Raw genomic sequence first — 24,763 nt, forward strand, 5'->3', positions numbered from 1 at the left:
AATGGAGTTGTTTTCCTAATTTCTCTTTCTGTTGGTTCATTGTTAGTGTATAGGAAAGCCACAGATTTCTGTGTGTTGATTTTGTATCCTGCAACTTTGCTGTATTCCGATATCAGTTCTATTAGTTTTGGGGTGGAGTCTTTAGGGTTTTTTATGTACAGTATCATGTCATCTGCAAATAGTGACAGTTTAACTTCTTCTTTACCAATCTGGATTCCTTGTATTTCTTTGTTTTGTCTGATTGCCATGGCTAGGACCTCCAGTACTATGTTAAATGACAGTGGGGAGAGTGGGCATCCCTGTCTAGTTCCCAATCTCAGAGGAAAAGTTTTCAGCTTCTTGCTGTTCAGTATAATGTTGGCTGTGGGTTTATCATAGATGACCTTTATTATGTTGAGGTACTTGCCCTCTATTCTCATTTTGCTGAGAGTTTTTATCATGAATGGATGTTGAATTTTGTCAAATGCTTTTTCAGCATCTATGGAGATGATCATGTGGTTTTTGTGTTTCTTTTTGTTGATGTGGTGGATGATGTTGATGGATTTTTGAATGTTGTACTACCCTTGCTTCCCTGGGATGAATCCCACTTGGTCATGGTGTACGATCCTTTTGATGTATTTTTGAATTCGGTTTGCTAATATTTTGTTAAGTATTTTTGCATCTACATTCATCAGGGATATTGGTCTGTAGTTTTCTTTTTTGGTGGGGTCTTTGACTGGTTTTGCTATTAAGGTGATGTTGGCTTCATAGAATGAGTTTGGAAGTATTCCCTCCTATTCTATTTTTTGGAAAACTTTAAGGAGAATGGATATTATTCCCTTTATGTCTGATAAAATTCTGAGGTAGTTCCGTCTGGCCCGGGGGTTTTGTTCTTTGGTAGTTTTTTGATTACCACTTCAATTTCATTGCTGGTAATTGGTCTGTTTAGATTTTCTCTTTCTTTCTGGGTCAGTCTTGGAAGGTTGTATTTCTCTAAGAAGTTGTCCATTTCTCCTAGGTTTCCCAGCTTGTTAGCATATAGGTTTTCATAGTATTCTCTAATAATTCTTTGTATTTCTGTGGGGTCCGTCATGATTTTTCCTTTCTCATTTCTGATTCTGTTGATTTGCATTGAGTCTCTTTTCCTCTTAATAAATATGGCTGGAGGCTTATCTATTTTGTTTATTTTCTCGAAGAACCAGCTCTTCGTTTCATTAATTTTTGCTATTGTTTTATTCTTCTCAATTTTATTTATTTCTTCTCTGATCTTTATTATGTCCCTCCTTCTGCTGACCTTAGGCCTCATTTGTTCTTCTTTTTCCAATTTCGATAATTGTGACATTAGACCATTCATTTGGGATTGTTCTTCCTTCTTTAAATATTCCTGGATTGCTATATACTTTCCTCTTAAGACTGCTTTTGCTGTATCCCACAGTAGTTGGGGCTTTGTGTTGTTGTTGTCATTTGTTTCCATATATTGCTGGATCACCATTTTGATTTGGTCATTGATCCATTGATTATTTAGGAGCGTGTTGTTAACCTCCATGTGTTTGTGAGCCTGTTTGCTTTCTTTGTATAGTTTATTTCTAGTTTTACGCCTTTGTGGTCTGAAAAGTTGGTTGGTTGGATTTCAATCTTTTGGAATTTACTGAGGCTCTTTTTGTGGCCTAGTATGTGGTCTATTCTGGAGAATGTTCCATGTGCACTTGAGAAGAATGTGTGTCCTGTTGCTTTTGGATGTAGAGTTCTATAGATGTCTATTAGGTCCATCTGTTCTAGTGTGTTGTTCAGTGCCTCTGTGTCCGTCCTTATTTTCTGTCTGGTGGATCTGTCCTTTGGAGTGAGTGGTGTGTTGAAGTCTCCCAGAATGAATGCATTACGTTCTATTTCCTCCTTTAGTTCTGTTAGTATTTGTTTCACATATGCTGGTGCTCCTGTATTGGGTGCATATATATTTATAATGGTTATATCCTCTTGTTGGAATGAGCCCTGTATCATTATGCAATGTCCTTCTTTATCTTTTGTTACTTTCTTTATTTTGAAGTCTGTTTTGTCTGATACTAGTATTTCAACACCTGCTTTTTTCTCTCTGTTGTTTGCATGAAATATCTTTTTCCATCCCTTGACTTTAAGTCTGTGCATGTCTTTGGGTTTGAGGTGAGTCTCTTGTAAGCAGCATATGGATGGATCTTGCTTTTTTATCCATTCTATTACTCTGTGTCTTTTGATTGGTGCATTCAGTCCATTTACATTTAGGGTGATTATTGAAAGATATGTACTTATTGCCATTGTAGGCTTTAAGTTTGTGGTTACCAAAGTTGAAGCTTAGCTTCTTTACTATCTTACTTTCTAATTTAACTCGCTTATTGAGCTATTATAAACACGGTCTTATGATTCTTTATTTCTCTCCCTTCTTATTCCTCCTCCTCCATTCTTCATATGTTGGGTGTTTTGTTCTGTGCTCTTTTTAGGAGTGTTCACATCTAGAGCAGTCCCTCTAAGATACCCTGTAGAGGTGGTTTGTGGGAGGCAAATTCCCTCAACTTTTGCTTGTCTGGGAATTGTTTAATCCCCCCTTCATATTTAAATGATATTCCTGCTGGATACAGTAGTCTTGGTTCAAGGCGCTTCTGTTTCATTGCATTAAGTATATCATGCCATTCTCTTCTGGCCTGTAGGGTTTCTGTTGAGAAGTCTGATGATAGCCTGATGGGTTTTCCTTTGTAGGTGACCTTTGTTTTTTCTCTCTGGCTGCCTTTAATACTTTGTCTTTGTCTTTCATCTTTGCCATTTTAATTATTATGTGTCTTGGTGTTGCCCTCCTTGGATCCCTTGTCATGGGAGTTCTGTGTACCTCTGTGGTCTGAGAGGCCATATCCTCCCCTAGTTTGGGGAAGTTTTCAGCAATTATTTCTTCAAAGACACTTTCTATCCCTTTTTCTCTCTTCTTCTTCTTCTTGTACCCCTATAATGCGGATATTGTTCCATTTCGATTGGTCACTCAGCTCTCTTAGAATTCTTTCATTCCTGGAGATCCTTTTATCTCTCTCAGCATCAGCTTCTCTGCGTTCCTGTTCTCTGTTTTCTTGTCCATTAATGGTCTCTCGCATCTCATCCCTTCTGTTTTGAAGTCCTTCCAGAGCTTGTTTTATTTCTGTATTCTCCTTCCTTAGTTCTTGCATATTTCTCTGCAAGTCCATCAGCATGGTTATGTCTTTTGTTATGAATTCTTTTTCAGGAATACTGGTTAAATCTATCTCCCCAGGTTCCTTCTCAGGGGAAGATGTAGCAGATGCCGAAGCTGTCTGAGTTATTCTTGTCTGGATCAAATTTTTTTGCCTTTTCATGTTGACAGGTGCTATTGACTGTCAGCTGGGAGAGCCAAACTTTCCCCTTGCTACTGCCCTTTCTTTACTTGGACAACTACGACCCCTAGTGGCTTGTGTTGGGCAATAGCATGTAGACTGGGTCTTTGTGTCTTGCCCGGCCAGTATGGAGGACGCTCCCTTGCTGAGGGGGTGGCCAGGCTCAGGCTGCTTCTCTGCTATGGCCACGCCCCAGAGGGGTAATGGACGGGGGGCTGTTTGGCTGTTTAGCTCCGTGAGGGGTCTCAGAACTGTTGCCCAGGGGGTTAGTGCGCCCTGAGTTCCCTGGAATTTCCAGCTGCTGGAGTGTGACCTGTGTTGTTTCCATCCAGCTGTTGTGTCCCTGTCCCTTTAAGACTTTCAAAAAGCACTCACTTTTCTTTGTCATAGGGGCATCAGCTTTGGAACCCACTCAGAGGTCTTGCTGCCCTGTTTCCCTAGTTTCCAGCCCTCCACGCATGCACTGTGTCTGTGCTCTGGTCCAGATGGCTGGGGCTGGGTGTTCAGCAGTCCTGGGCTCCCTCTCCCTCCTGCTCCGACTCCTCTCCTCCCACCAGGAGCTGGGGGGAGGAGTGCTCGGGTCCCGCTGGGCCGGGGCTTGTATCTTACCCCTTTCACCAGGCGCTGGGCTCTCGTGCGTTTGGATGTAGTCTGGCTGTTGTCCTGTGTCTTCTGTTCTCTCTTTTAGGATTAGTTGTATTTGTTGTATTTTCAAAAATATATATGTTTTTGGGAGAAGATTCTCACTGTCCTACTCATGCTGCCATGTTGGCTCCACCTCTCTATTAATATTTTGTTGAGTATTTTTTCATCTATGTTCATAAGGAATATTGGTCTGTAATTTTCTTTTTTTGTGGTGTCTTTGCCTGGTTTTGGTATTAGAGTGATGCTGACCTTGTAGAATGACTTTGGGAGTATTCCCTCTTCTTCTACTTTTTGGAAAACTTTAAGGAGGATGGGTATTAGGTCTTCACTAAATGTTTGATAAAATTCAGCAGTTAAACCATCTCGTCAAGGGTTTTTGTTCTTAGATAATTTTTTGATTACCAGTTCAATTTCCTTGCTGGTAATTGGTCTATTCAGATTTTCTGTTTCCTCCTGGGTCAGCCTTGGAAGGTTATATTTTTCTAGAAACTTGTCCATTTCTTCTAGGTTATCCAGTTTGTTAGCATATAATTTTCCATAGTATTCTCTCGTAATTCTTTGTATTTCTGTAGTGTGTGTAGTGATTTTTCCTTTCTCATTTCTGATTCTGTTTATGTGTGTAGACTCTCCTTTTTTCTTGGTAAGTCTGGTTAGTGGTTTATCTATTTTGTTTATTTTCTCAAAGAACCAGCCCCTGCTTTCATTGATTTATTCTATTGTTTTATTTTTCTCGATTTTATTCATTTATGCTCTTATCTTTATTACGTCCCTCCTTCTACTAACTTTCGGCCTCATTTGTTCTTCTTTGTCTAGTTTCATTAATTATGAGTTTAGACTGTTTATTTAGGATTGTTCTTCTTTCCTGAGGTAGACCTGTATTGCAACATACTTCCCTCTTAGCATGGCCTTTGCTGCATCCCACAGATTTTTGTGGTGTTGAATTATTGTCGTCATTTGTCTCCATATATTGATTCATCTCTGTTTTTATTTGGTCATTGATCTATTGATTATTTAGGAGAATGTTATTAAGCCTCCATGTGTTTGTGGGCTTTTTCATTTTCTTTGCATAATTTATTTCTAGTTTCAAACCTTTGTGATCTGAGAAGCTGGTTGGTACAATTTCAATCTTTTTGAATTTACTGAGGCTCCTTTTGTGGCCTAGTATATGATCTATTGTTGAAAATTTTCAATGTGCACTTGAGAAGAATGTGTATCCTGTTGCTTTTGGATGGAGTATTCTGTAGATATCCTCTAGGTCCATCTGTCCTAATACATTGTTCAGTGCCTCTGTTTCCTTACTTATTTCCTGCCTGGTTGACCTGTCCTTTCAACTGATTGGTGTGTTGAAGTCTCCTAAAATGAATGTGTTGCATTCTATTTCCCCCTTTAAATTCCATTAGTATTTGTTTCATATATGTAAGTGATCCTGTGTTGGGTGCATAGATATTTATAATAATTATATCCTCTTGTTGGACTGATCCCTTTATCATTATATAATGTCCTCCTTTGTCTCTTGTTACTTTCTTTGTTTTGAAGTCTATTTTGTCTGATACCAGTACTGCAACTCCCTCTTTTTTCTCTCTATTAGTTGCATGATATATCTTTTCCATCCCTTTATTGTCAGTCTGTGTATGTCTCTGGATTTGAAGTGAGTCTCTTGTAGGTAGCATATAGATGGGTCTTATTTTTTTATCCATTCAGTGACTCTGTATGTCTTTTGCTTGGTGCATTCAGACCATTTACATTTAGGGCGATTATCAATAGGTATGTACTTATTGCCATTGCAGGCTTTAGATTTGTGCTTACCAAAGGTTCAAGGGTAATTGTCTTACTATCTAACAGTCTAATTTAACTCAGTATGCTATCCAAACACAACCTAAAGGTTCTTTTTTTTCCTCCTTTGTCTTCCTCCTCCATTCTTTATATATTAGGTATTATATTCTGTACTCTTTGTCTATCCCTGGGCTGACTTTGGGGGCAGTGGAATTGATTTTGCATCTGCTTAATAATTAATTGTTTTACTTTACTGTGGTTTTATTGCCCCTGGTGACAGCTATTTAGCCTTAGGAATACTACCATCTATAGCAGTACCTCCAAAATGCACTATAGAGGTAGTTTATGCAAGGTACATTCTCTCAGCTTTTGCTTATCTGGAAATTGTTTAATCCCTCCTTCAGATTTAAATGATAACCTTGCCAGGTCGAGTATTCTTCGTTCAAGGCCCTTTTGTTTCACTGCATTAAACATATCATGCCACTCCCTTCTGGCCTGTAAGGTTTCTTTTGAGAAGTCTGATGATAACCTGATGGGTTTTCCTTTGTATGTGATTTTTTTTCACTCTCTAGGTGCTTTTAAAAGTCTATCCTTATTCTTGATCTTTGCCATTTTAATTATTATATGTCTTGGTGTTACCTTCCTTGGGTCCCTTGTGTTGGGGGATCTGTGCACCTCCCATGCAAGTAATTTTTTGTTCCTTGTCATATTCCATGCAACATGCTTGTAAACAAAACAGATAATGGTCCCTACCTCATAGAAACACCAGTCCAAGGAGGGAAACAGACATTAAAGAGGTATCTAAATAAATTAGTAACCGACTAAAATGGTAATTAGTGTCACAGAGTCCTAGTAGAGCACAGACTGGAGAAGCCCTAACCTAGTCTTTGGGGAAGGGGAGGCTTCCTAGAGAAGAGAACCCAGAAATGAGTAGGACCATGCTTGGCAAAGGAGTTGGCTGGGTTAGGCAACAAATCCAGGTACAGGCAACATAGTATGCAGAGGTCCTAAAAGAAGAAAGGAGACAGATACTTGGGAAGAATTAAAAGAAGCTCAGTGTGGCTGGAGCAGAGAGATTAAGGGGTTAGGGCATAGTAATTAGCCAACTTCCATAGCCACAAAGTGGCTATAAAGGACTTGATCCTAGAGTAGTGGCATCTGTGGAAGAATTTTAGGTACTGAAGCATTGTTCAGTTTGGTGTCAGTTACTATTTCTGCAGAATCAAACTGCTTCATAACTTCCACATATAATAAAGATACCTAAGTGTCTCTTTGACAGCTCCCATATTCTGATCTGATGTTCTTTTCTATTTCATTGTCACCATCATCATCATCTGTATCTGGCCATTCTGTCCACCCTGCTTTCATTTCCTCTCTGTGCTCTTCTCATTCACATCAGCCATATTAGAATCACCAGGGCACTACCTGGACCTCAAGTAAGAGAAGTCATGGGACACTCAGCTCAAAGACTTTGTCCTTCCCATGTGGCTGACCTCACTGAAGACAACTCAAATGAAAAACCAAGTCAAATACACTTGGAAAAAAGTTTATACACATACACATCAACTTGGGAGTCAGCCCTTCCTTTAGCAGAGTATGAATGAAAAATAAAAAGAACTAGAGAAGTTATGTTAAACCTTCATGGTGGAACCAGACAAGCTCTCTTCATCTGATTGGAAATGTTGAATTTTCCCTATGAATTTGGCAAAACTTTTTTTAAGCTTATATAATTGGGTAGCACTAGGTATGTGTCATGATGCACTCATGTCTTGATGCTCATTTTCTTTCAATGTTTATTTTTATTGGATTGGAAACTTAAAAAATGAAATGTACTTCATTTACAACTGTCAAGCTAATGAAAGAGAAATTGAAGCAGTTTATCCAAACATTTGATTCATTCTGAGATCTGTTAAATCTTTCAAGTGCAATGAGATCATATGAAATTCTGAATTCTGAAACAATATAATTCTTGATTCCACTCTTCAGTCTAATGCATAGTATTTCTTGTTAACCAGGAATCATAAATACCAGGGATTTAGTTTGAACTCGAGACCACCCAATGCCTCCTGGCATTAAGCAGGAATATTAAATTAAAGAAAATGCCAGTCTCATAGCTTTAGTAAATGTTATTTATAGTTTAACCATCATATTAAATCCTTTAATTGAAATCTGTAAAACAAATGGCAGTATTAGTAATTCCTTTATCAGCTTCCAATTCTCTGCCGACTTAATACCAGCCTCTAACCCAGGGGAAATACAGTTCCTAAATGCAATCCTTGAACTTGGGAAAATGACATTGAATCTTCACATTGCCTAACCTCAATGTTCACTATTCCTGTAAGATAACACATTTTCATTTATCATACAAATGTGCTCATTTCCTTTTTGTGGTACAAATGCATATTAACAGGGCCTTTATAGCTTAATATTATCTGTACTGCTGGTTTATGCTGTAATTATACATAAAAAGAACAATAGTTCAAATGGAACAAGGAACAGAAAGAATCAAAATGACAACTAATGTGGTGGAAAGTCAAAAAGCAAATGAGAAAAAATAGCAAAACTACAAAATAAGAGAAGTACAGAGCGACAGGGACAATAGGGAAAAGCTAGAATTAGAAGAATATCACCATTGTCTTTCCCAATACATTGGTCTCTGCAAAGGCAGTTGATTTGTTGTTTATAATTGGTGCTTTCGAAATACACGTGTGCACTGGGCTTTCTCTGCTATCTTGTGCCTATGTATCTGACAATTTTTCTCTATCTATAAGAGCAAAACTCATCTAGATGTTTAAAGATAAACATATCCTCCTACATCCTTAAACCCTGAGCCGGAAACGTCAACTAATTCTACTAGATAGAGAGCAGGCAGGATCAGATGGAGGGAAGGGTTAGCTAGTCTACTGTGCATGCCTGGGGGAAATGAAGGGGACTCCAGAAAAGTAATACACTTACACTCACTTGCTCAAAGGAATCAGGGCCATAAGGGAAAGCGGTGAGGGTTGAGGAGGGAGGGCAGGAAGGGAAAGGGCACAGGTTTGACCTTGACCCCAAGGTGGTCTTCAGGACTAATGCCAAGCTCCCATGCCCATCCTCTGGAAGTACTGGAGTGGCGCTCATGCCAGCTCACCTTCAGTGAGGGCAGCAGGTAGAGCCGAGGAAACTGACTGCACCCACTGGCTGTCAACAAAAAAAGGCTCCAGTTAGAGAAGGTGAGTGCCATCCCAGGCTTGGGGTACCCAAGCTTTCTGCTGAAGATGCCTGGGGCTTTCCACCTGTCCTACCTGGTCTGCGAATGTCCTTCTGACTCTGAGGGCAGGGACACCAAAACCTCTAATATGACACATTCTGCCTCCCTACCCTATACAACCATAGCTTCTCCTCCCCACAGTGCCAGAAAGACTCCCCAGATGGGTTGTAATCAGTTTGTTACTGGTTTGACCTTCAAACCAGATTCATCTGAATCTGACTATTTCAGATGAATCAAACCACTCACAAATTTTCAAAGCCTCTTAACCCCCATGTCAAAGCAGGTGCTAGGGCTCTTTGCTCAGGCTCTCCCAGATTCTGACCTGGTTTACTTCTCTGTTCATTGCCATCAACATCAGCATTGGTGTCTGCTCATTCTCCACAGTGCCCTCATGTCCTCTCCATGGCAGCTTCATCTCTATTAGCCAGATTCAAATCATCAGGACACTATCTGGACCTCAAGCAAGCGTATGAACTGTATGACTCAAGTGTTTAAAGATGCAATTCAAAAGCCTCACAGTTACTGCTAGAAAGCTAGAAAATGTGTTTGAAAATGTACTTGAAACCACAAGGTTGCTGCCAGCCATCAATTCCACCCTCAGGGAGGGAGAGGGCCTTAGGGAACTGGGGTGTACAGAGGTGGGAAGTGATCAAGGGCACTCCTGCTGGTTGTCACCCTCACCCCAGCAATTTTTGTGCCTCTTCTTAGTGTTCAGTGACACGGGAAGATGCTGGGGCCAGTAGGATATCCTGGGCTTTCTGTAAACTCCATTCGTGGCCAAGCCTCTGTTCAGTGCCAAGGGAGGGCCCTGGAATCTGCAAAAATCTCTCCTTGCTGCTGCCACCTCCTGTTCATCTGCCAGGAAATCAGGGCAGTGACCCCTACTCTCCCCAGCCTTCTGCTTCCTTCCAGGTCCTGCCACCCTTACTCAGAATGGAGGCCTTTAAAACTATAAAAAGGCATCTGCAGGGGCTGCCTTCACCTGACACGTTGCTTCCAGCCTCCAAGCTGAGCAACACATTCCCCTGTATCTCACTGGCCTGACTTTATCTCCAGCACTCTCTCCTGTCTCCCATGTCTGAGTGCCCCTCTACCTAATTCCCTTGAGATCGTACCACTCTTTTCAGGAAAGAGTTCAAAGTTAATGCTTTGGGTCTTTTTTATCACCTGGTTCTATGCACTGTGCAGTTAGTTCTGGCAGCTGAATGGCCTTCTTCTCTAACACAAAACATAATTACATCTCCTTGGTCAGTCCCGTCGGGTTCACGGGAGTAGGGATGGAGGCATATGTCTTGTTTCTGCTACTTTGTTTCACACTGATTTTCTAACTTGGTTTCTCACAGCCCTGCTTTCAAGGACTTGAGCTCATTTCTCCAGAAGTGGGACATCAAGGCTGGTTCATCCTTGAAGCCTCATCAACTAGTAAAAGGCAGGCTTTAAACATGCTTCTCCAACCTGCATAAACTGGGACTCATCAGAGTGCATTTTGACGCTCCCCCTGTTACCACACCAAAGCCGTTCCTCCCTGCCCATGGCCAATAATCACCCATGGGAGAAACACAAGAATTTTCCTCTGCCTTCTCACAGTTAGTTTCCTGTGCACTGAGGGCAGCTCCTAAAAAACAGAAGCAACCTTTGCCTTCTTCCCATTGAGTGCCTGAATCTAGGTGATCTAGGACCCAACTAGGGTCTTCCAGAGCCTTTTTCACCATTTCCGGCATTATCATGTAAAATAAGACCCCTAGTAGCCTTTCCTAGTAAGCCAAAGTTCCGAAGATCACTTTGAAGATTAGGCAAAACTGGAGTTATGATTGGTTACCTAATTTAGTATATTAGGCAAGGAAGGAAAAAAAGGGAAAAATAAAAAAAATTTAAAAACATGATGAAAGTTATTTCCAGTAGGAACTATTTCTGGGTTTTGTTTGGTTTTATTCTGTTTCTTTATTTCCTGCTTTTTGACATCTGTTTATTAACAGAGAATGAGGGAACTATGACTTTTCAAGAGCCTTTTAAATGTGCTGGACCCTGTGGAATTATTTTGTATAGCTCTCCTAAAAATCTTGCAGGAGAGGCATTTCAGATGGCTAAACTAACGTTAGGCCAGTAAAGGAATTCTGCCCCTAAAATCACATAAGGGGCAGATTCAGAATTCAAATTCCAGTATCTAACTCCATAATTAATGTCCCTTCCTCTACTCCATACCATCTCTCCAAAGCTTCATTATATTGCAATTCTTCAGTCAATACATGGATCATTGCATAACCAATTTAAGGCAGCACAACTGCAGAGAAAGCCCATAGCAGTCACCCCAGTTCAGGAAGCCTAGGTTTTTCTTGTTCCTTCCACTAACCAGCTGTGTGACCTTGGAATGTTCATGTGTTCATTTGTCTGCTTCTCTCATTACATCTAATTTATTTCTAATGAATTATCTCTAAAGACATTAGGATTATCTCTAATGTCTTTTGACTCTAACATCTTATGATTCCTATATATAAGATGACGTATTTGAATTAATTAATATATTGGAAATCAAGGCATAGTTCTTTCTAACTCTTCCCATAATATCCCTCCCTTGGAGAACTCAATTTTCAGACACTAGTATTCTCATCACCATAGACATTACTGCTTGACAATGCCATTTCATTCACCTTTAGAATTTAAAACTCATCCACCACAAGTGCATTTCAAAAATCACTCACAGGCAAAGGTTAAAAAGTGGCTGCTGCATATAATGAATTTCTGAAGAGTATTCAGTCCGTGATCCTTCTAATACAGGCACTGCTTCCATACAATAAAGGAATGAGAATAATTGGAAGCAGAGTCCTTAAAACATACACCTCGTGTTCGTCCTTCATCTGCAGTGGTCCTATTGCAACTGAACAAGAGTTTCTATGCTTAAAGGCAACTCATTTAGCAGCTGCTTTCAGATTGGATCTTAAGGAGAGGAATTGATTAATCGCCCTTTTGGTGTCAGCCAGAGCCCTCACTTGAGCTCCTTACTGCTCAGGTGTGTGGGTGCCCTGGGGGCAGTAGGTGAGGCGGACAGAAATTTGGAGCTGCTGCTTTGCTTTTATCTGCCACAGAGTTCCCATCATAATTATGCCATTTTCAGTTTTCTTAGTCCTCAATTTCTATGGCATTAGCATCTTCTGTCTCCATGTTCATTATCATCCCCAACAAATACTTCCAGAGATTGTACAACTGTGGTTTTTGCAGCATTTTCTCTGAAGATACCATTTGAAGAATCCAATACTCCAAACGGTGGGGAGGGGAAATATATAGGGGAAAGCACAAGCACAGTCCCCCACTACCATAAATAATGCAGTCAAGTTTCCCACATTTGGGGAAATCTCAGGGGTCAGCACATCCAGAGTGCAATGGATAAGCCTCGCCCCAGGCAAACCACCTTCGTGATCATGGTATCATCCCTACCAGGTAAGTATATTCCTGTATATATCTTATACTGTAAAATTTTACAGCCATGTTTATGATGACAAATTCATTGAAACATACCTGGAAGGAGATACAATAAACTGATAACTATTCCCTCTAAAGAATGGCTCAAGTAGGGGCCACAGGTAGAGGGGACAGAGATGAATGGGATATTAGCATGATCTGAAATGTCTTATGTTTTACCAAGAAAATTTTTTTAAAAAACGCTTTTAACTCTAAAAAAGTTTTTAAAAATGAAATGCATGTACCAGTCTCCTTTCCTCTCTGTGCATGGTTAGGATGGTAATTTGATTTCTGCGCCCTGATACCCACAGAGAAGTTTGCTCAGCTGTCTGCCATTTGGGGCATGGGGTCAGCTACCTCCCACTCTCTGCCAGGAAAGTCAGACTGGCAGCTCTAAAGAAAGTCCAGTGACTTTTTCACTTCACATATGATGAAAAAATACGTAAATTATAATAAATATGAACAGGATAGATTCAGAATTGACTTGGGCAGAAGTCAGGAGTGGCACCCTTATTCTCATCTCACTGACCTTGGTCCTGTGCCCAGATGGGGACCTCCCACCTATGCACTGGGTTTCTGCAAAGCCAGTACTGGCTTTGGTGAGATTGTCCCCTACCGTCTCTGCCTCTGCCTCTCCCAGATTTCCCTTCTGCCACCTTCCAACGCTCCCACTGACCCTCACACTACAAAGCCAGGCTTTTTCATCCTTCCTGAGCCCAGAAGTCCCCATCACCACTCAATCTGTGTAGTAGCCCTTCCTGCAGCCTTCCCATCTAGTCCTGGGATTCTGCAGACCCTTCAGCTCAGATGATCAATATGGGAAACAAATATATGGTAAAAATTCATTAGTGTTCATCATAACTAGTGGGGAAATACCGAACACATTCCTCCTGAGGCCAGGAAGAAGATCAAGTTGCCCATTACCACCAATTCTATTCAACATCATGCTGGGATCATGCAGGGCAAGAATAAAAATTAAAGCATGAAGACTGAAAAGGAATAAACAAATATGTAATTATCCTCAGTGATATGGTATTATATGTAGAAAATCCAAACTAATTAATCTGCAGATGAACGACTGGAATTAGATCTTAGCAGCGATTCTAGGGTTTGTTTTCTAATTTTCCCATCAATTGAAAAGCTTCCACTGTCAGTTTATACAACTTGAAACAATTTTTATACAAGTATAACATGATGTGGAATAATAATCACAGACAAATAAATGACAACACAGGCTGCAGGGTGAAGCCCCCTTCATATGTCCATCAGTGGCTCAATCCCTTAGTCCTGTATGACAAAAAGCAGCCTCCACGATTCCCTGATATGGCCGCCTACTCTGGTATTTTGTGGCAGTTATTCTCTTTCTATTCAGGTTGTCCTTTATGTGGAATATTTTAAATATACATGATAAGATGGAGTTTTCCTTAAATAATCTAAGAAATGTAATGAAATGTCTTGCCCATTATAAAATTCTACAACCTTGCAAAAGGAGTAGGGTCTCATGTTAAGGATTCAAATCTTTATTTTCAAAATTTCAGCAGAGAAACTCAAAAGCAAATGAGATGTCAAAGAGTTTGTTCAAAAAGTTGATAAAGCCCAAATGTGCTATTTTAGCCACAATTTGGAAAAGCATTTTGGGATGGTTTGATAAAACAAGTGGTAAGTTGAAGAATTCTGAGTTAGACTCAAATACGGGTACCTCTTGTAATCCTTAGATTTTAAAAAGAACTGAAAAGAAATTCTGATAAAAACACTAATGGAATATTCAACAGTGATAAAAATGAACGAGAAATCAAAAAACATTATTCTAACATCAAGAAGCAAAGACTAGCAAAAATTTTCTTTTAGATTATACCAAGAGAAGTAAATGATTCAGAAAAAGATATAAATTTCAGATAAAAGTAAGGAATGGATTCTTGGGTAGCTTGGAAATGAATTTAATATGGAAGTGAAATATCTGAGCACATTTAAAAAGATTTATATTTCTTAACAATTTGACACAAAATACTGATATCAACTAAGATATCAAAACTGATAATATGCCACTACAACCTAGACTTCAACGACTAGTGAATGGGTCATTAATTGACAGTGTATTTAAGATTACTCATTGCCCAAGAAAACTTGAAATACTCTAAAAGTTTATAATTTATGTATGAAAAAATCTTGGGAGATCATTTCCCCAATTTGATAACAATCCTTAAAATGAACATGACATTACTAGTAACAAGGAATGAAACCTCAAGAAATTTTTCCAAGCCATCAATAATCAATTAAATTTCTGCCACCCATGCTAAGACTAAATTATCTTTATATTCTCCATTTGAAAGCTATGTTATAAAATCATTGTCATATGAAGAAGTTATCAAAGCAGCCCAAAAAAGGGCAGGGAGGTGGGGAATTGTTCCATTAATGCCAATCAGGTCTTAAATAAGTAAAAATATCTCATTTTCCTAGGTTTTGTGATTTTTTTGATAACTGTCAACTTCTAAATTTGAAATTTGTTGCTACTCCTTTTCTCTTCCAAATGAACATAGGTTTCCATACCTCATTATGTATTTTAACTGTATTTTTTTTCTTCTAATAGACTAGCCACCTCAATTTGTGAAAGCTTCAGTCCCCACACACCTAGATCAACCTGCACCCAGGTGAGGTCAAAGTTGGAGTCGTGAATACCAGGAAAGGCAGGCATGTGGTTGTAATTTCTTTGAGTTTTTTTTTTAACCTCGTCCCAGCTGGAAGCCACAACACCAGGTCCCAAAGTCCCCAGGAAGTGGGGCTGACTTACTTCTGCTCACCCTTATCTTGAGAGCATGGCATTCTAGGGTCCCAGCTTTCTAGGGGATGGTCTCCTCTCAGATTCGCCAACACAGGTGGCCACTGGGCTGCTCTCTCACCCATGCAAGTTTCACTGCCACTCAAGTTTGCCAAGTTTAACAAAAGTGGAAGAGCAACAGCCAGGAGCTTTGGTGCTCTGCTGACCATCCAGGGTTGCCACCATCAATGAGACTTAGACTTGTCAATCCCTTACTATCTTGTCACTCTAAGCTGCTTTTAAGATGCTTTTTCAGCATTTCTAATTGTTACAGTGCATGGTCAGTCTGAATTACCAGCAAGCCATAGCCCTAGACAAAGAAACTTATGTACCCATTTTATGCCAGATTTAGAAAAGCCCTATAGCCTGTCAGACATATTCTATTTTTGAAATTGAGATTATTTATATTACAAATAAAATATTTTGAATAAAGAACCACAAATCTTTAAGCAAATAAAACATACCCTCCTAATCCTATGTCTTTTTCACATCCTTGAAATCATAGGCTAGTTAACATCCTTGGGAATCAATCGCACTTTCATTTTTTATTCATTCTCAAGATTTTATCATAAGCATTTTCTCACATCATTAAAAGTGCTTGATGAACATTTTAGTTGGTAGTGTAATAAAAAGCATACTGCTACTCTAAATTATATAGTAATAATGTGTACAATTCAGTTAATTAAAGAATAAGATATGAGAATAAATGAAATGTACATTATGTTTCACCTAGACTTGATATTCCATGAAATTCAACTCTATGGGGCAGGTTCACAGCCCTGAATCAAAGGCAGAAAGGTTTGTTAGGGAACATTGTTCAGGGATAGCCCTTTCTCTTCCTCTCTCTCTCCCTCTCTTAGACACCAAGCAGCTTTGAACTAAGCTGCTTCCCAAGAGGCAGAGGAAATAGGTTTGCATTTCCTGATTACCTGGACCAGCCAGTTCTGAGGGCAATCTACACAGGTGGCAAAGGGGGGTAGTGGTTGAACTGCAGTGACCAGGACTCAGTGTTTGCTCAAACACACTCACTTTGAAGATCTTATTTGAAGAAGAACTCCTGCCATGTGTTTTTAATGTAGAAATATATGTTTGGGGTTTAGGAGAGAAAACGAAGCCCATGTGGTGCCCTCTCACCATTCCCACTGCAATGACCAAAGAGGTACAGAAGGGTATAAACCTGTTATTGCTCTGATAAAAAAAAACTGGAAACCATTGAGTTGACTCAGACATTTTGATGAATTTCTACAGGCAAGAAACAGGAGAGGCATGTATCAACAGACTGCAGGGAGCTGCAGCCCAGAACACATGGACAAAGCCACAGGGACTCGTAGGCTATTCTGCTAGCAACACCTCTGCCTCTCTAATCAGTGATCAAGATAAGTGGAGGAGTGTGAATGGCACACCTGGGACATATCTCCTGCACCCCACACAGAAAGAAACTAGCAGCAGTTAATATCAGTCCCTGCAAGGAAGCCTAAAATCTCTTCTCTAATGAAATTACACGATCTTCTTGAAGAGAGGCAATGTTGTGGATGTGGGTATTGGTGCCATGGATAAAACCCTGTTGGTTTTATTACTGAGGGGAGGACAAAGCCTGCCTATGTGCTCCCTGTACCTACACCCTGAAATAAAAATAGTTGGCGTCCCCACCCTGCACACGGAGAGAAATTCTAATTAGCCATTACTGTTTAACAATGTATTCCAAAATGTTGAGACTTAAAATATCAGCCATCTGATTGTATCTCGTGATTATTGGCTCAGTAATTCAGGCGGGACTCAGCTGAACAATTTTTCTGCCCCACAGGACATTGGCTGAGGTCATGTGGTGATGGCAGAAGGATGACTTGTCTACAGGGCTCAAGATGGCTTCGCTTATGTCTGGGCATAGCTGGGAGGCTGGGCTCCACCGGGATTGTCCTCTGGGCACCTACACAGAGCCTTTCCAACAAGGAGGTCTCAGAGTCGTTGGACTTCCATGTTACTCAGGGATCCCAGAGACTGCGTTCCAAGCAACAGGAAGAGGAAGCTGCTAGTATCTTGAGGCCTGGGTCCAGGAACTGGCACTTCATAATAGCCACCATATTCTACTGGTCAAGCAGTCAGAAAGCCCATCCAGATGCAAGGGGAGGGAACATACACCCCACCTCACATTCCAGGGAGGATGGGGAGACAAAAATAAACCACAAAATAGACACTTTATAAGAAGGTGACTTGAGTTTATAAAGAAAAAGCAGTTGGAGGGGATAGAGAGTGTCAGGAAGGTGGGAGAAATACTATTTATATAGGTGATCATGCAAGCATCATTGTTTAGATAACTTTTGAGCGAGGTCATTAGGCCGTGAGGGGACAGCCATGTGGGTTTTGGCTCTTACTAAGTACAACAGGAAATCTTTGGAGGGCTAATATGGTCTGACTTGAATTTTAAAGAGATTCTCTTATGGGTATGGGGATAGCAACTGGAAGGGGCAAGTAGGGTAGCAACTAAGAGGCTAGTTTGATAATCTAATCAAGAAGTAATGGTGGCTTAGACCAGGATGATACAATAGTCAGTATATTAAGTGGCCAATTCTGTAAAGATACTCTATGGATATAGACAAACCTGCAAATATCTTTTGTATTCCTGGACCCAATTCCAATGTGTCTGTCTGTGTGTGTTAGAGAAAGAAAGAAAGAAAGAAAGAAAGAAAGAAAGAAAGAAAGAAAGAAAGAAAGAAAGAAAGAAAGAAAGAAAGAAAGAAAGTGAGAATGAGAAGGGGGGAGGCTTCCCCTCACCAATGGGTAATTTTAATAGTATTAACCCTGGTGTAGCATCATATTTCACAGGCAAAGGGCTCAGTCCACCATTACTGCTCTCCATTCCAGATGCCAATGGCTGTTACCTGTGCTGATTCCTTGGGTCTGATTAACTTAACAGAACAGCTCACAGAACCCAGGAAACCCACTTATTCCCTGGATAACCAATTTTTTATCAAGGATATTATAGGATATGAATCAATAGCCAGATGAAGAGATAGACAGGGCAAGGTCCCAAACCAAGGAGTTTCTGTCCTTGTGGAGCTTGGGCCCCAGCACCGTGGCAGAGGGCAGCAATCTGGTTCACCAATGTCCAAGCTCTCTGTACCCTGTCCTTCTGGTTTTCTGGCTTTTCATTGCATAGACATGATTGATTAAATCATTAGCCATTAGTGATTGAGCCAACACCAGCCTTGCTCCCCTCCCCAGAGGCCAGGGGGTTGGACTGAAAGTTCCAGCCCTCCAATCCCCTGGCTGTTTCTCCAAGCAACCAGCCTCATCCTTAGGTGGGGTCTAAAAGTTACCTTATTATCATAGTAAATAATACCTTTGTTGCTCTCATCACTTAGGAAATTCCAAGACTTTAAGGAATTCTGTGCCAGGAACAGGGACAAAGACCAAATATATATTGCTTATTATAAATCACAGTATCAAAAAGTATGTTTTCAATTAATTAAATTTTTTCACATTCTACATAACAAATTTATAGCTGTGAATTATTGGTAAGAAACCAACAGTCATATTTCTTTTTTATTGAGAGGAAAACAGATTAAAGATGGCAACGTGAAAGGTGAGACAGAGGCCTCCTCCTAAAACAACATATTAATATGAAAATATAAATAATACAACTAATCCTGAAAGAGCAACAGAAAAAAAGGTGGTGCCAGACAGCATACACCTGGAGAAAAGAACAGACTTCATGGAACAGGATAACGTACCAAAGCTGTGGCCAGCAGGACCCAAGCACTTTCCCCATTCCAGCTCACTGGTGGGAGGAAGAGAAACAGAGTGGGGAGGGAGTGGAGGCCTGGGACTGCTGAACATCTAAGTCTGGAGATCTGCTCTTGAAGCACAAACCTACATTGCATGGTGCTCTGGTGATTGCTGGGCTGGAAAGCTAAGACAGGCAGAATACCTGGAGAGATTGAGATTCCAACCACTTGTGGAAAAAAAGGGATACATATCTGCCTGGTCTGGGTGGGCAGCCTGAGAAACTTCCTGAAAGTGAAAGAGCTGCTAAAGGGGCAAGGATTGCACAGAGATTACTGCTCAGGAGAAAGGACAGATAGACAAAATTGTCTAGGTGCCTGCTGCCCAGCAGGTTGGGAACTTTCATGATCCTCAGGCACTCCATCCCCCTGGCTGGCTACACAGCTCCAAGGCCCCCCACCATGATACATAGCCTGCTGTGCCTCCCTCCTGGCCAGCCCGCACCTGGCTTGCAAACTGGCCAACCCTGCCCTGGCATCAGGCCAGCCAGAGGGAAGCCCACCTACAGCAGCTACAAATGCAAAGCATAAAGGCTAACACCTGTGTGCTAAGCCCATTGGTTCTGGCAGTGGAGACATGCATAGCAGCCAGGAAGCAGGAAACAGCTCTTTCCTACCCCCAGGCAGCAACACCGCTCCCCTGAAACCCCCGACATTGCTCCAGGGGCTGAGCAGTTCCAGAGAGTAGAGCTTCTGGGCACCAGAGGGTGCCACATACAAATATGAAACATCAAAGAAATCTGGTTCAAAGCAAAATCATACATACACCAGACAAAGCATCAAATGAAATCAATCTCATGAATCTTCTTGAAAGAGATTTCAAAATAAAAATCATAAACATGCTCATGGAGGTACAGAAAAATATTCAAGAACTTAGGAATGAATTCCGGTCAGAGATCCAATCATTATGGAACACAGTATCAGAAATGAAACATACAATGGAAGGTTTTAAAAGAATATTAGATATGATGGAGGAGATACTAAATGAAATAGAAATTAGAGGAGAGGAATACAAAGAAGCTGAGGCACAGAGAGAAAAAAGGATGTCTAAAAATAAAAGTATATTGAGAGAAGTGTGTGACCAATCCAAGCAGAACAATATTGATATTATAGGGGTAGCAGAAGAATAAGAGAGAGAAAAAGGACAGAAAGTGTCTTTGAGGAGGTAATTGCTGAGAACTTCTCCAATCTGGGGAAGGAGATAGTCTCTCAGGCAATGGAGGTGCACAAATCTCCCAACACAAGGGACCCAAGGAAGACAACAACAAGACATATAATAATTAAAATGGCAAAGATCAAGGATAAGGACAGACTATTAAAAGCAGCCAGAGAGAAAAATAGGATCACATACAAAGGAAAGCCCATCAGGCTATCATCAGACTTCTCAGCAGAAACCTTACAGGCCAGAAGGGAGTGGCATGATGTATTTAATGCAATGAAGCAGAAGGGCCTATAACCAGGAATACTTTATCCAGCAAGATTATCTTTTAAATTTGAAAGAGGGATTAAACAATTTCCAGATAAGCAAAAGCTGAGAGAATTTACCTCCCACAAACCATCTCTACAGTGTATTTTGGAGGGACTGCTATAGATGGAAGTGTTCCTAAGGTTTAATAGCTGTCATCAGAGGTAATAATTAACTCTTTTTAAATTATTTATTATTAAGCAAATGCAAAATTATATCAACTAACCCCAAAGTCAGTCAAAGGATAGACAAAGAGTACAGAATATGGATGGAGGAGGAAGAAATAGGATGAGAAAAAAAGAACCTTTAGATTGTGTTTGTGATAGCATACTAAGTGAGTTAAGTTAAATTCTTAGATAGTAAGGAAGTTAACCTTGAACCTTTGGGAATCTAAATCCTGCAATGGCAATAAGTACATACTTATCAATAATCACCATAAATGTAAATGGTCTGAATGCAGCAGTCAAAAGACATAGAGTCACTGAATGGATTAAAAAAACAAGACCCATCTATATGCTGTGTACAAGAGACTCACTTTAAACCCAAAGACATACATATTTCTTTTTTATTGAAGTACAATGTAAAATGTACAAGTCTTAAGTAATCCATTTGACTAATTTCCACATATGTTTATACTGATGGAGGCACCCAGAATTCCTCCTGGCCCCCTCCCTGTCAGTATTCTCCCCAGAGATAACCATTCTTCTGACCTCTATAGCTAAGGATTTGCCTATTCATGCACTTCATATAAATGGAATAATATAAAACACATCCTTTTATGCCTGGCATATTTCACTTAATATTATGTCTGTAAGATTAATCCATGTTATTCACATACACAGTGGGATTCCTTTTCACTGAATATAGCATGATTTATTTATAAAGATAGAGGATAATATTTGCTGATGGTTTGAAAATGGGGTCTCAGAGAAAGATAAGAATCAATTTTAGCTTGAGCTTCTAGAAGACTTGGAATTACCATGGGAAAGGCTATTAGAAGAAGAAATTTTAGGTGAGTGGAGATGGGAAATAGTTCTCTTTGGGGCATGTTACATTATGAGATACCTGTTAGACATTTGTGGAGAGACTAAGGAGGCCATTGGATATGTAAACTTGAAGTTATGAGACAAGTCTGAGCTGAAAATATTAATTTGGCTGTTCTCAGTGTCTATAAATGTTATCTAAGACCTTGGGACTGGATAAGATCTATGAGAGAATGAAGGTGGCTATCCAGGATGAACAGGTAAAGGAGCCAGGAAGGCGTGGTTGATAAGTTAGGAAAAAGAACGAAAGGCTGCCAAGAAAGTAAAGATAGTATCTCAAGGGGTGAAGTGTGGCTGCTAATAGGCTGTAATGACTGAAACTAAAGACAGTCTTGTTTCATGGGAGGGCTGGAGAAAAAGCGTGCTTGGATTCATGTGGAAGCAACCACTGGCTTTCACCAGTAGCTATGCACTGTTCTTTAGTAACAAGAACTCTGGTTTTATTTGAAATAAAATGTACCCACCTGTCTTTTCTAACATCCCTTTGACCCTTATATTTTGACCCAAATAACATCCCTTATTTGACCAAATAAGATCAGTAGAGTATATGTGGGATTTCTGGGAAGCCAACTGAAAGGGAGCTGATTCAGCCAGGGGTGACCTTTTGCCCTTCTGGATTAAGTCAAATTTTTACTATGGTAGTTCTCTGAAACAAACCAAAAAATATCTCAGTGGCTTGCAAACAAACATATTTCATGCTTCATGATGTAGCTGATCTGAGCTGAGCTCACTGAACTTGGCTAAGCAAGACAGCACGACAGGCTTCACATCAGGTTCAGGGCTGCTTCAGGCTCATGCTGAAAGGAAAATATGCTGTTCACATGGCAGGGGTGACAGCTCCAAGAAGGCCTGTAGAAATTTGCCAAGCCTCTTAATGCTTCAGTTCAGAACTTGCAAAGTCCCTTCCACTCCTCAGCCAAAGACTTTACATGATTGGTCCCAAAGTCAACGAAGAAAGTTATTATTCCCCACCAACTATGAATCATGGCAGGAGAGTAGAGGTAAGACAAATTGTGTACAATAATAACATCTACCACACCTTCCTTTGTTCCTACTTTTTGTGTACTAAAAGTGATGTCTGGAGCACCAGCAGCCTTTGTGGGTCATATGACTTTGGAATCACCAAGCTAAGGTGGTAGTTTAGAAAGATGTGTCTCATCTGTCCGTGGAGTCACCATACCAACCCTAACAAGGCTAAATCTGACCTTATTTTACGTGTAAAATACATTGTTTTTTTTAATTTACTTTTATGCTGTATTTTCTATTATATGCAGCTAAACCTAATACTAATGGACACAAGTGGATCTAAGTAGGAATGGGGGGTGCATGGACAATACCTTCAAGGAATTTTCCTATACATAAGACCAGAGAGATGAAATATTAACTATAGAGGCAAAGGAGTAATAGAAGTCTTGTTTTTCATTTTAAGTTAGAAAGTATTCCAATATGTTATAATAAGAAAAATCTAATAAAGAAAATAAAGGAATTGATAGAAGAGAGGGAAAATTATTGAAAATTATTCTTGACTAAGCAAGGGGAAAGGGATCCAGTGCCAGCCTTGATAAGTGGCACTCAGAGGTGTATTTGCTTTGACTTAATCACAGAGCAATTTCTACCCATTAATGATGTAAACTATTTGAATTCCATGAATTTTTCCTGAGCATTTTCTAGGCAACTCCATATATTAAAAATGATTTTTATTCATGGTTTTAATTTTGTGTAAATAACAATTGAACCTTTCCCAGGCCCTAACCCTATTCCACCCCACATTGTTTTTCATTTTGAATTGGGAAAGAAAGTAGAGGGAAAGTTTGTACTATTTGGAATTATATGAATGATCAAAAGATGGCCCAATAGCCTAAATTTAAAAACTAATTAAACAGCATAAATCTTCTTGTAAATAAAAATATAATACACAGAAAGCCGATAAAGCAAGAAAAATCCCATTTTTTCTAAGTCCCCTGTTAAAATGGAATTTTTAAACCCACAGATGTTTACAGGAGGTAAAAATATACTTCCTAGTTTAATGAAACTGCAACAATTCTAAATATATAAACCCACCCACAGCATTAATTAAAGTTTATAAAATTTTCTCTCTCTGATGTGAGTAGCATGGTGTTTTACCTGAATAGTCATTGCTTTTCTTCTCTGTTCTGCTAGATAAGATGCAGGGCTCTTTTAAGTACATATTTTTTCCAGAGGGAGCAGCTGGGGAGAAATATCAAGAATTCCATCTGAGACCCATTAACTTTGAGATGCCTATTGAACAACCCAGTGGAGATGTTAAGTAGCCAGATGGATATACCAGTCTGCAGTTCAGGGAAGAGGTCTGAGCTAGAGATATAATTTTGGAAGTCCTCAGCAATTAGTGTATTTAAAGGCATGTACCTGGATAAGATCATCTAGGGATTGAGTGCATATAGAAAAAAAAAAAAAAGCGTCTTTAGGCTGAGGCCCAGGGCACAACAATTAGAGGTCAGGTAAAAAGTTTAGATGAAAAGCAATCCACAAAGTACACTGAGAAGGAACAGCTGGTGAGGTGGGAAGAAAACAGGAAGAGTAGGATCCTGACAGTGAAGACAAGGAAGTGTCTAAGAGGACATTTATCTATTTTGACTAATAAGGTAGAAATGGAGAAGGGACACTGGATTGTGCAAATGATGTTGGCAGTCATTAGTGATCTTGATAAGAGGGTTTAGAAGGGTGGGAAGGATCACCTGTTTGGAGTAGGTTCAAGAAAGAAATGAAGAGATATTAGAACAGGAACAGACAGCTCTTTCTGGAGTTTTGCTGCAAATAGGAAGAGAAGGCAATTGGGTGATGAGATCAAGGAAGTTTCTTTGTTGGTTACTTGGTTGGTTGCTTGGTTTTTTAAGTTGAGAGAAATAACAGCGTGTTTGCTACACTTATGGGAATGACCCAGAAGAGAGGAGAAAGCAGCTGATGCAGGAGAGAAATGGGAAACCAACTGCAGGCATGTGAAAGAGGACCAGGACGGGACGTGTTGCACAAGAAGAGCCCTGGCTTTGGCCAAGACTACTGACAGTTCATTCAGAATGACCCCAAAAAAGTTAGACTACATAGACACCAATACAATGATGGTAGGAATTTGTGGAAGCTCTTTCTAATTCACTTTTTTTGGGATCATCAGCTAAGGATGGGAAGAAGGAAAGAGAGGAGGGTAGGAAAG

At 40.0% G+C, this 24,763-nt stretch overlaps 1 long non-coding RNA gene and 1 other non-coding gene across 2 annotated transcripts in view; both read right to left on the reverse strand.

Moving 5' to 3' along the window:
* Positions 1-24,763, reverse strand: part of LOC130684575 (uncharacterized) — a 241,641-nt gene that overhangs the window by 104,581 nt on the left and 112,297 nt on the right. The gene's annotated exons all lie outside the window — the stretch shown is intronic.
* On the reverse strand, positions 12,292-12,455 carry LOC118911670 (U1 spliceosomal RNA). Its single transcript, XR_005024531.1, has one exon. It is a non-coding gene; the product is annotated as a U1 spliceosomal RNA (small nuclear RNA).

The sequence above is a fragment of the Manis pentadactyla genome, chromosome 8 (genome assembly GCF_030020395.1).
Source record: "Manis pentadactyla isolate mManPen7 chromosome 8, mManPen7.hap1, whole genome shotgun sequence".
Classification (NCBI taxonomy): Eukaryota; Metazoa; Chordata; class Mammalia; order Pholidota; family Manidae; genus Manis; species Manis pentadactyla.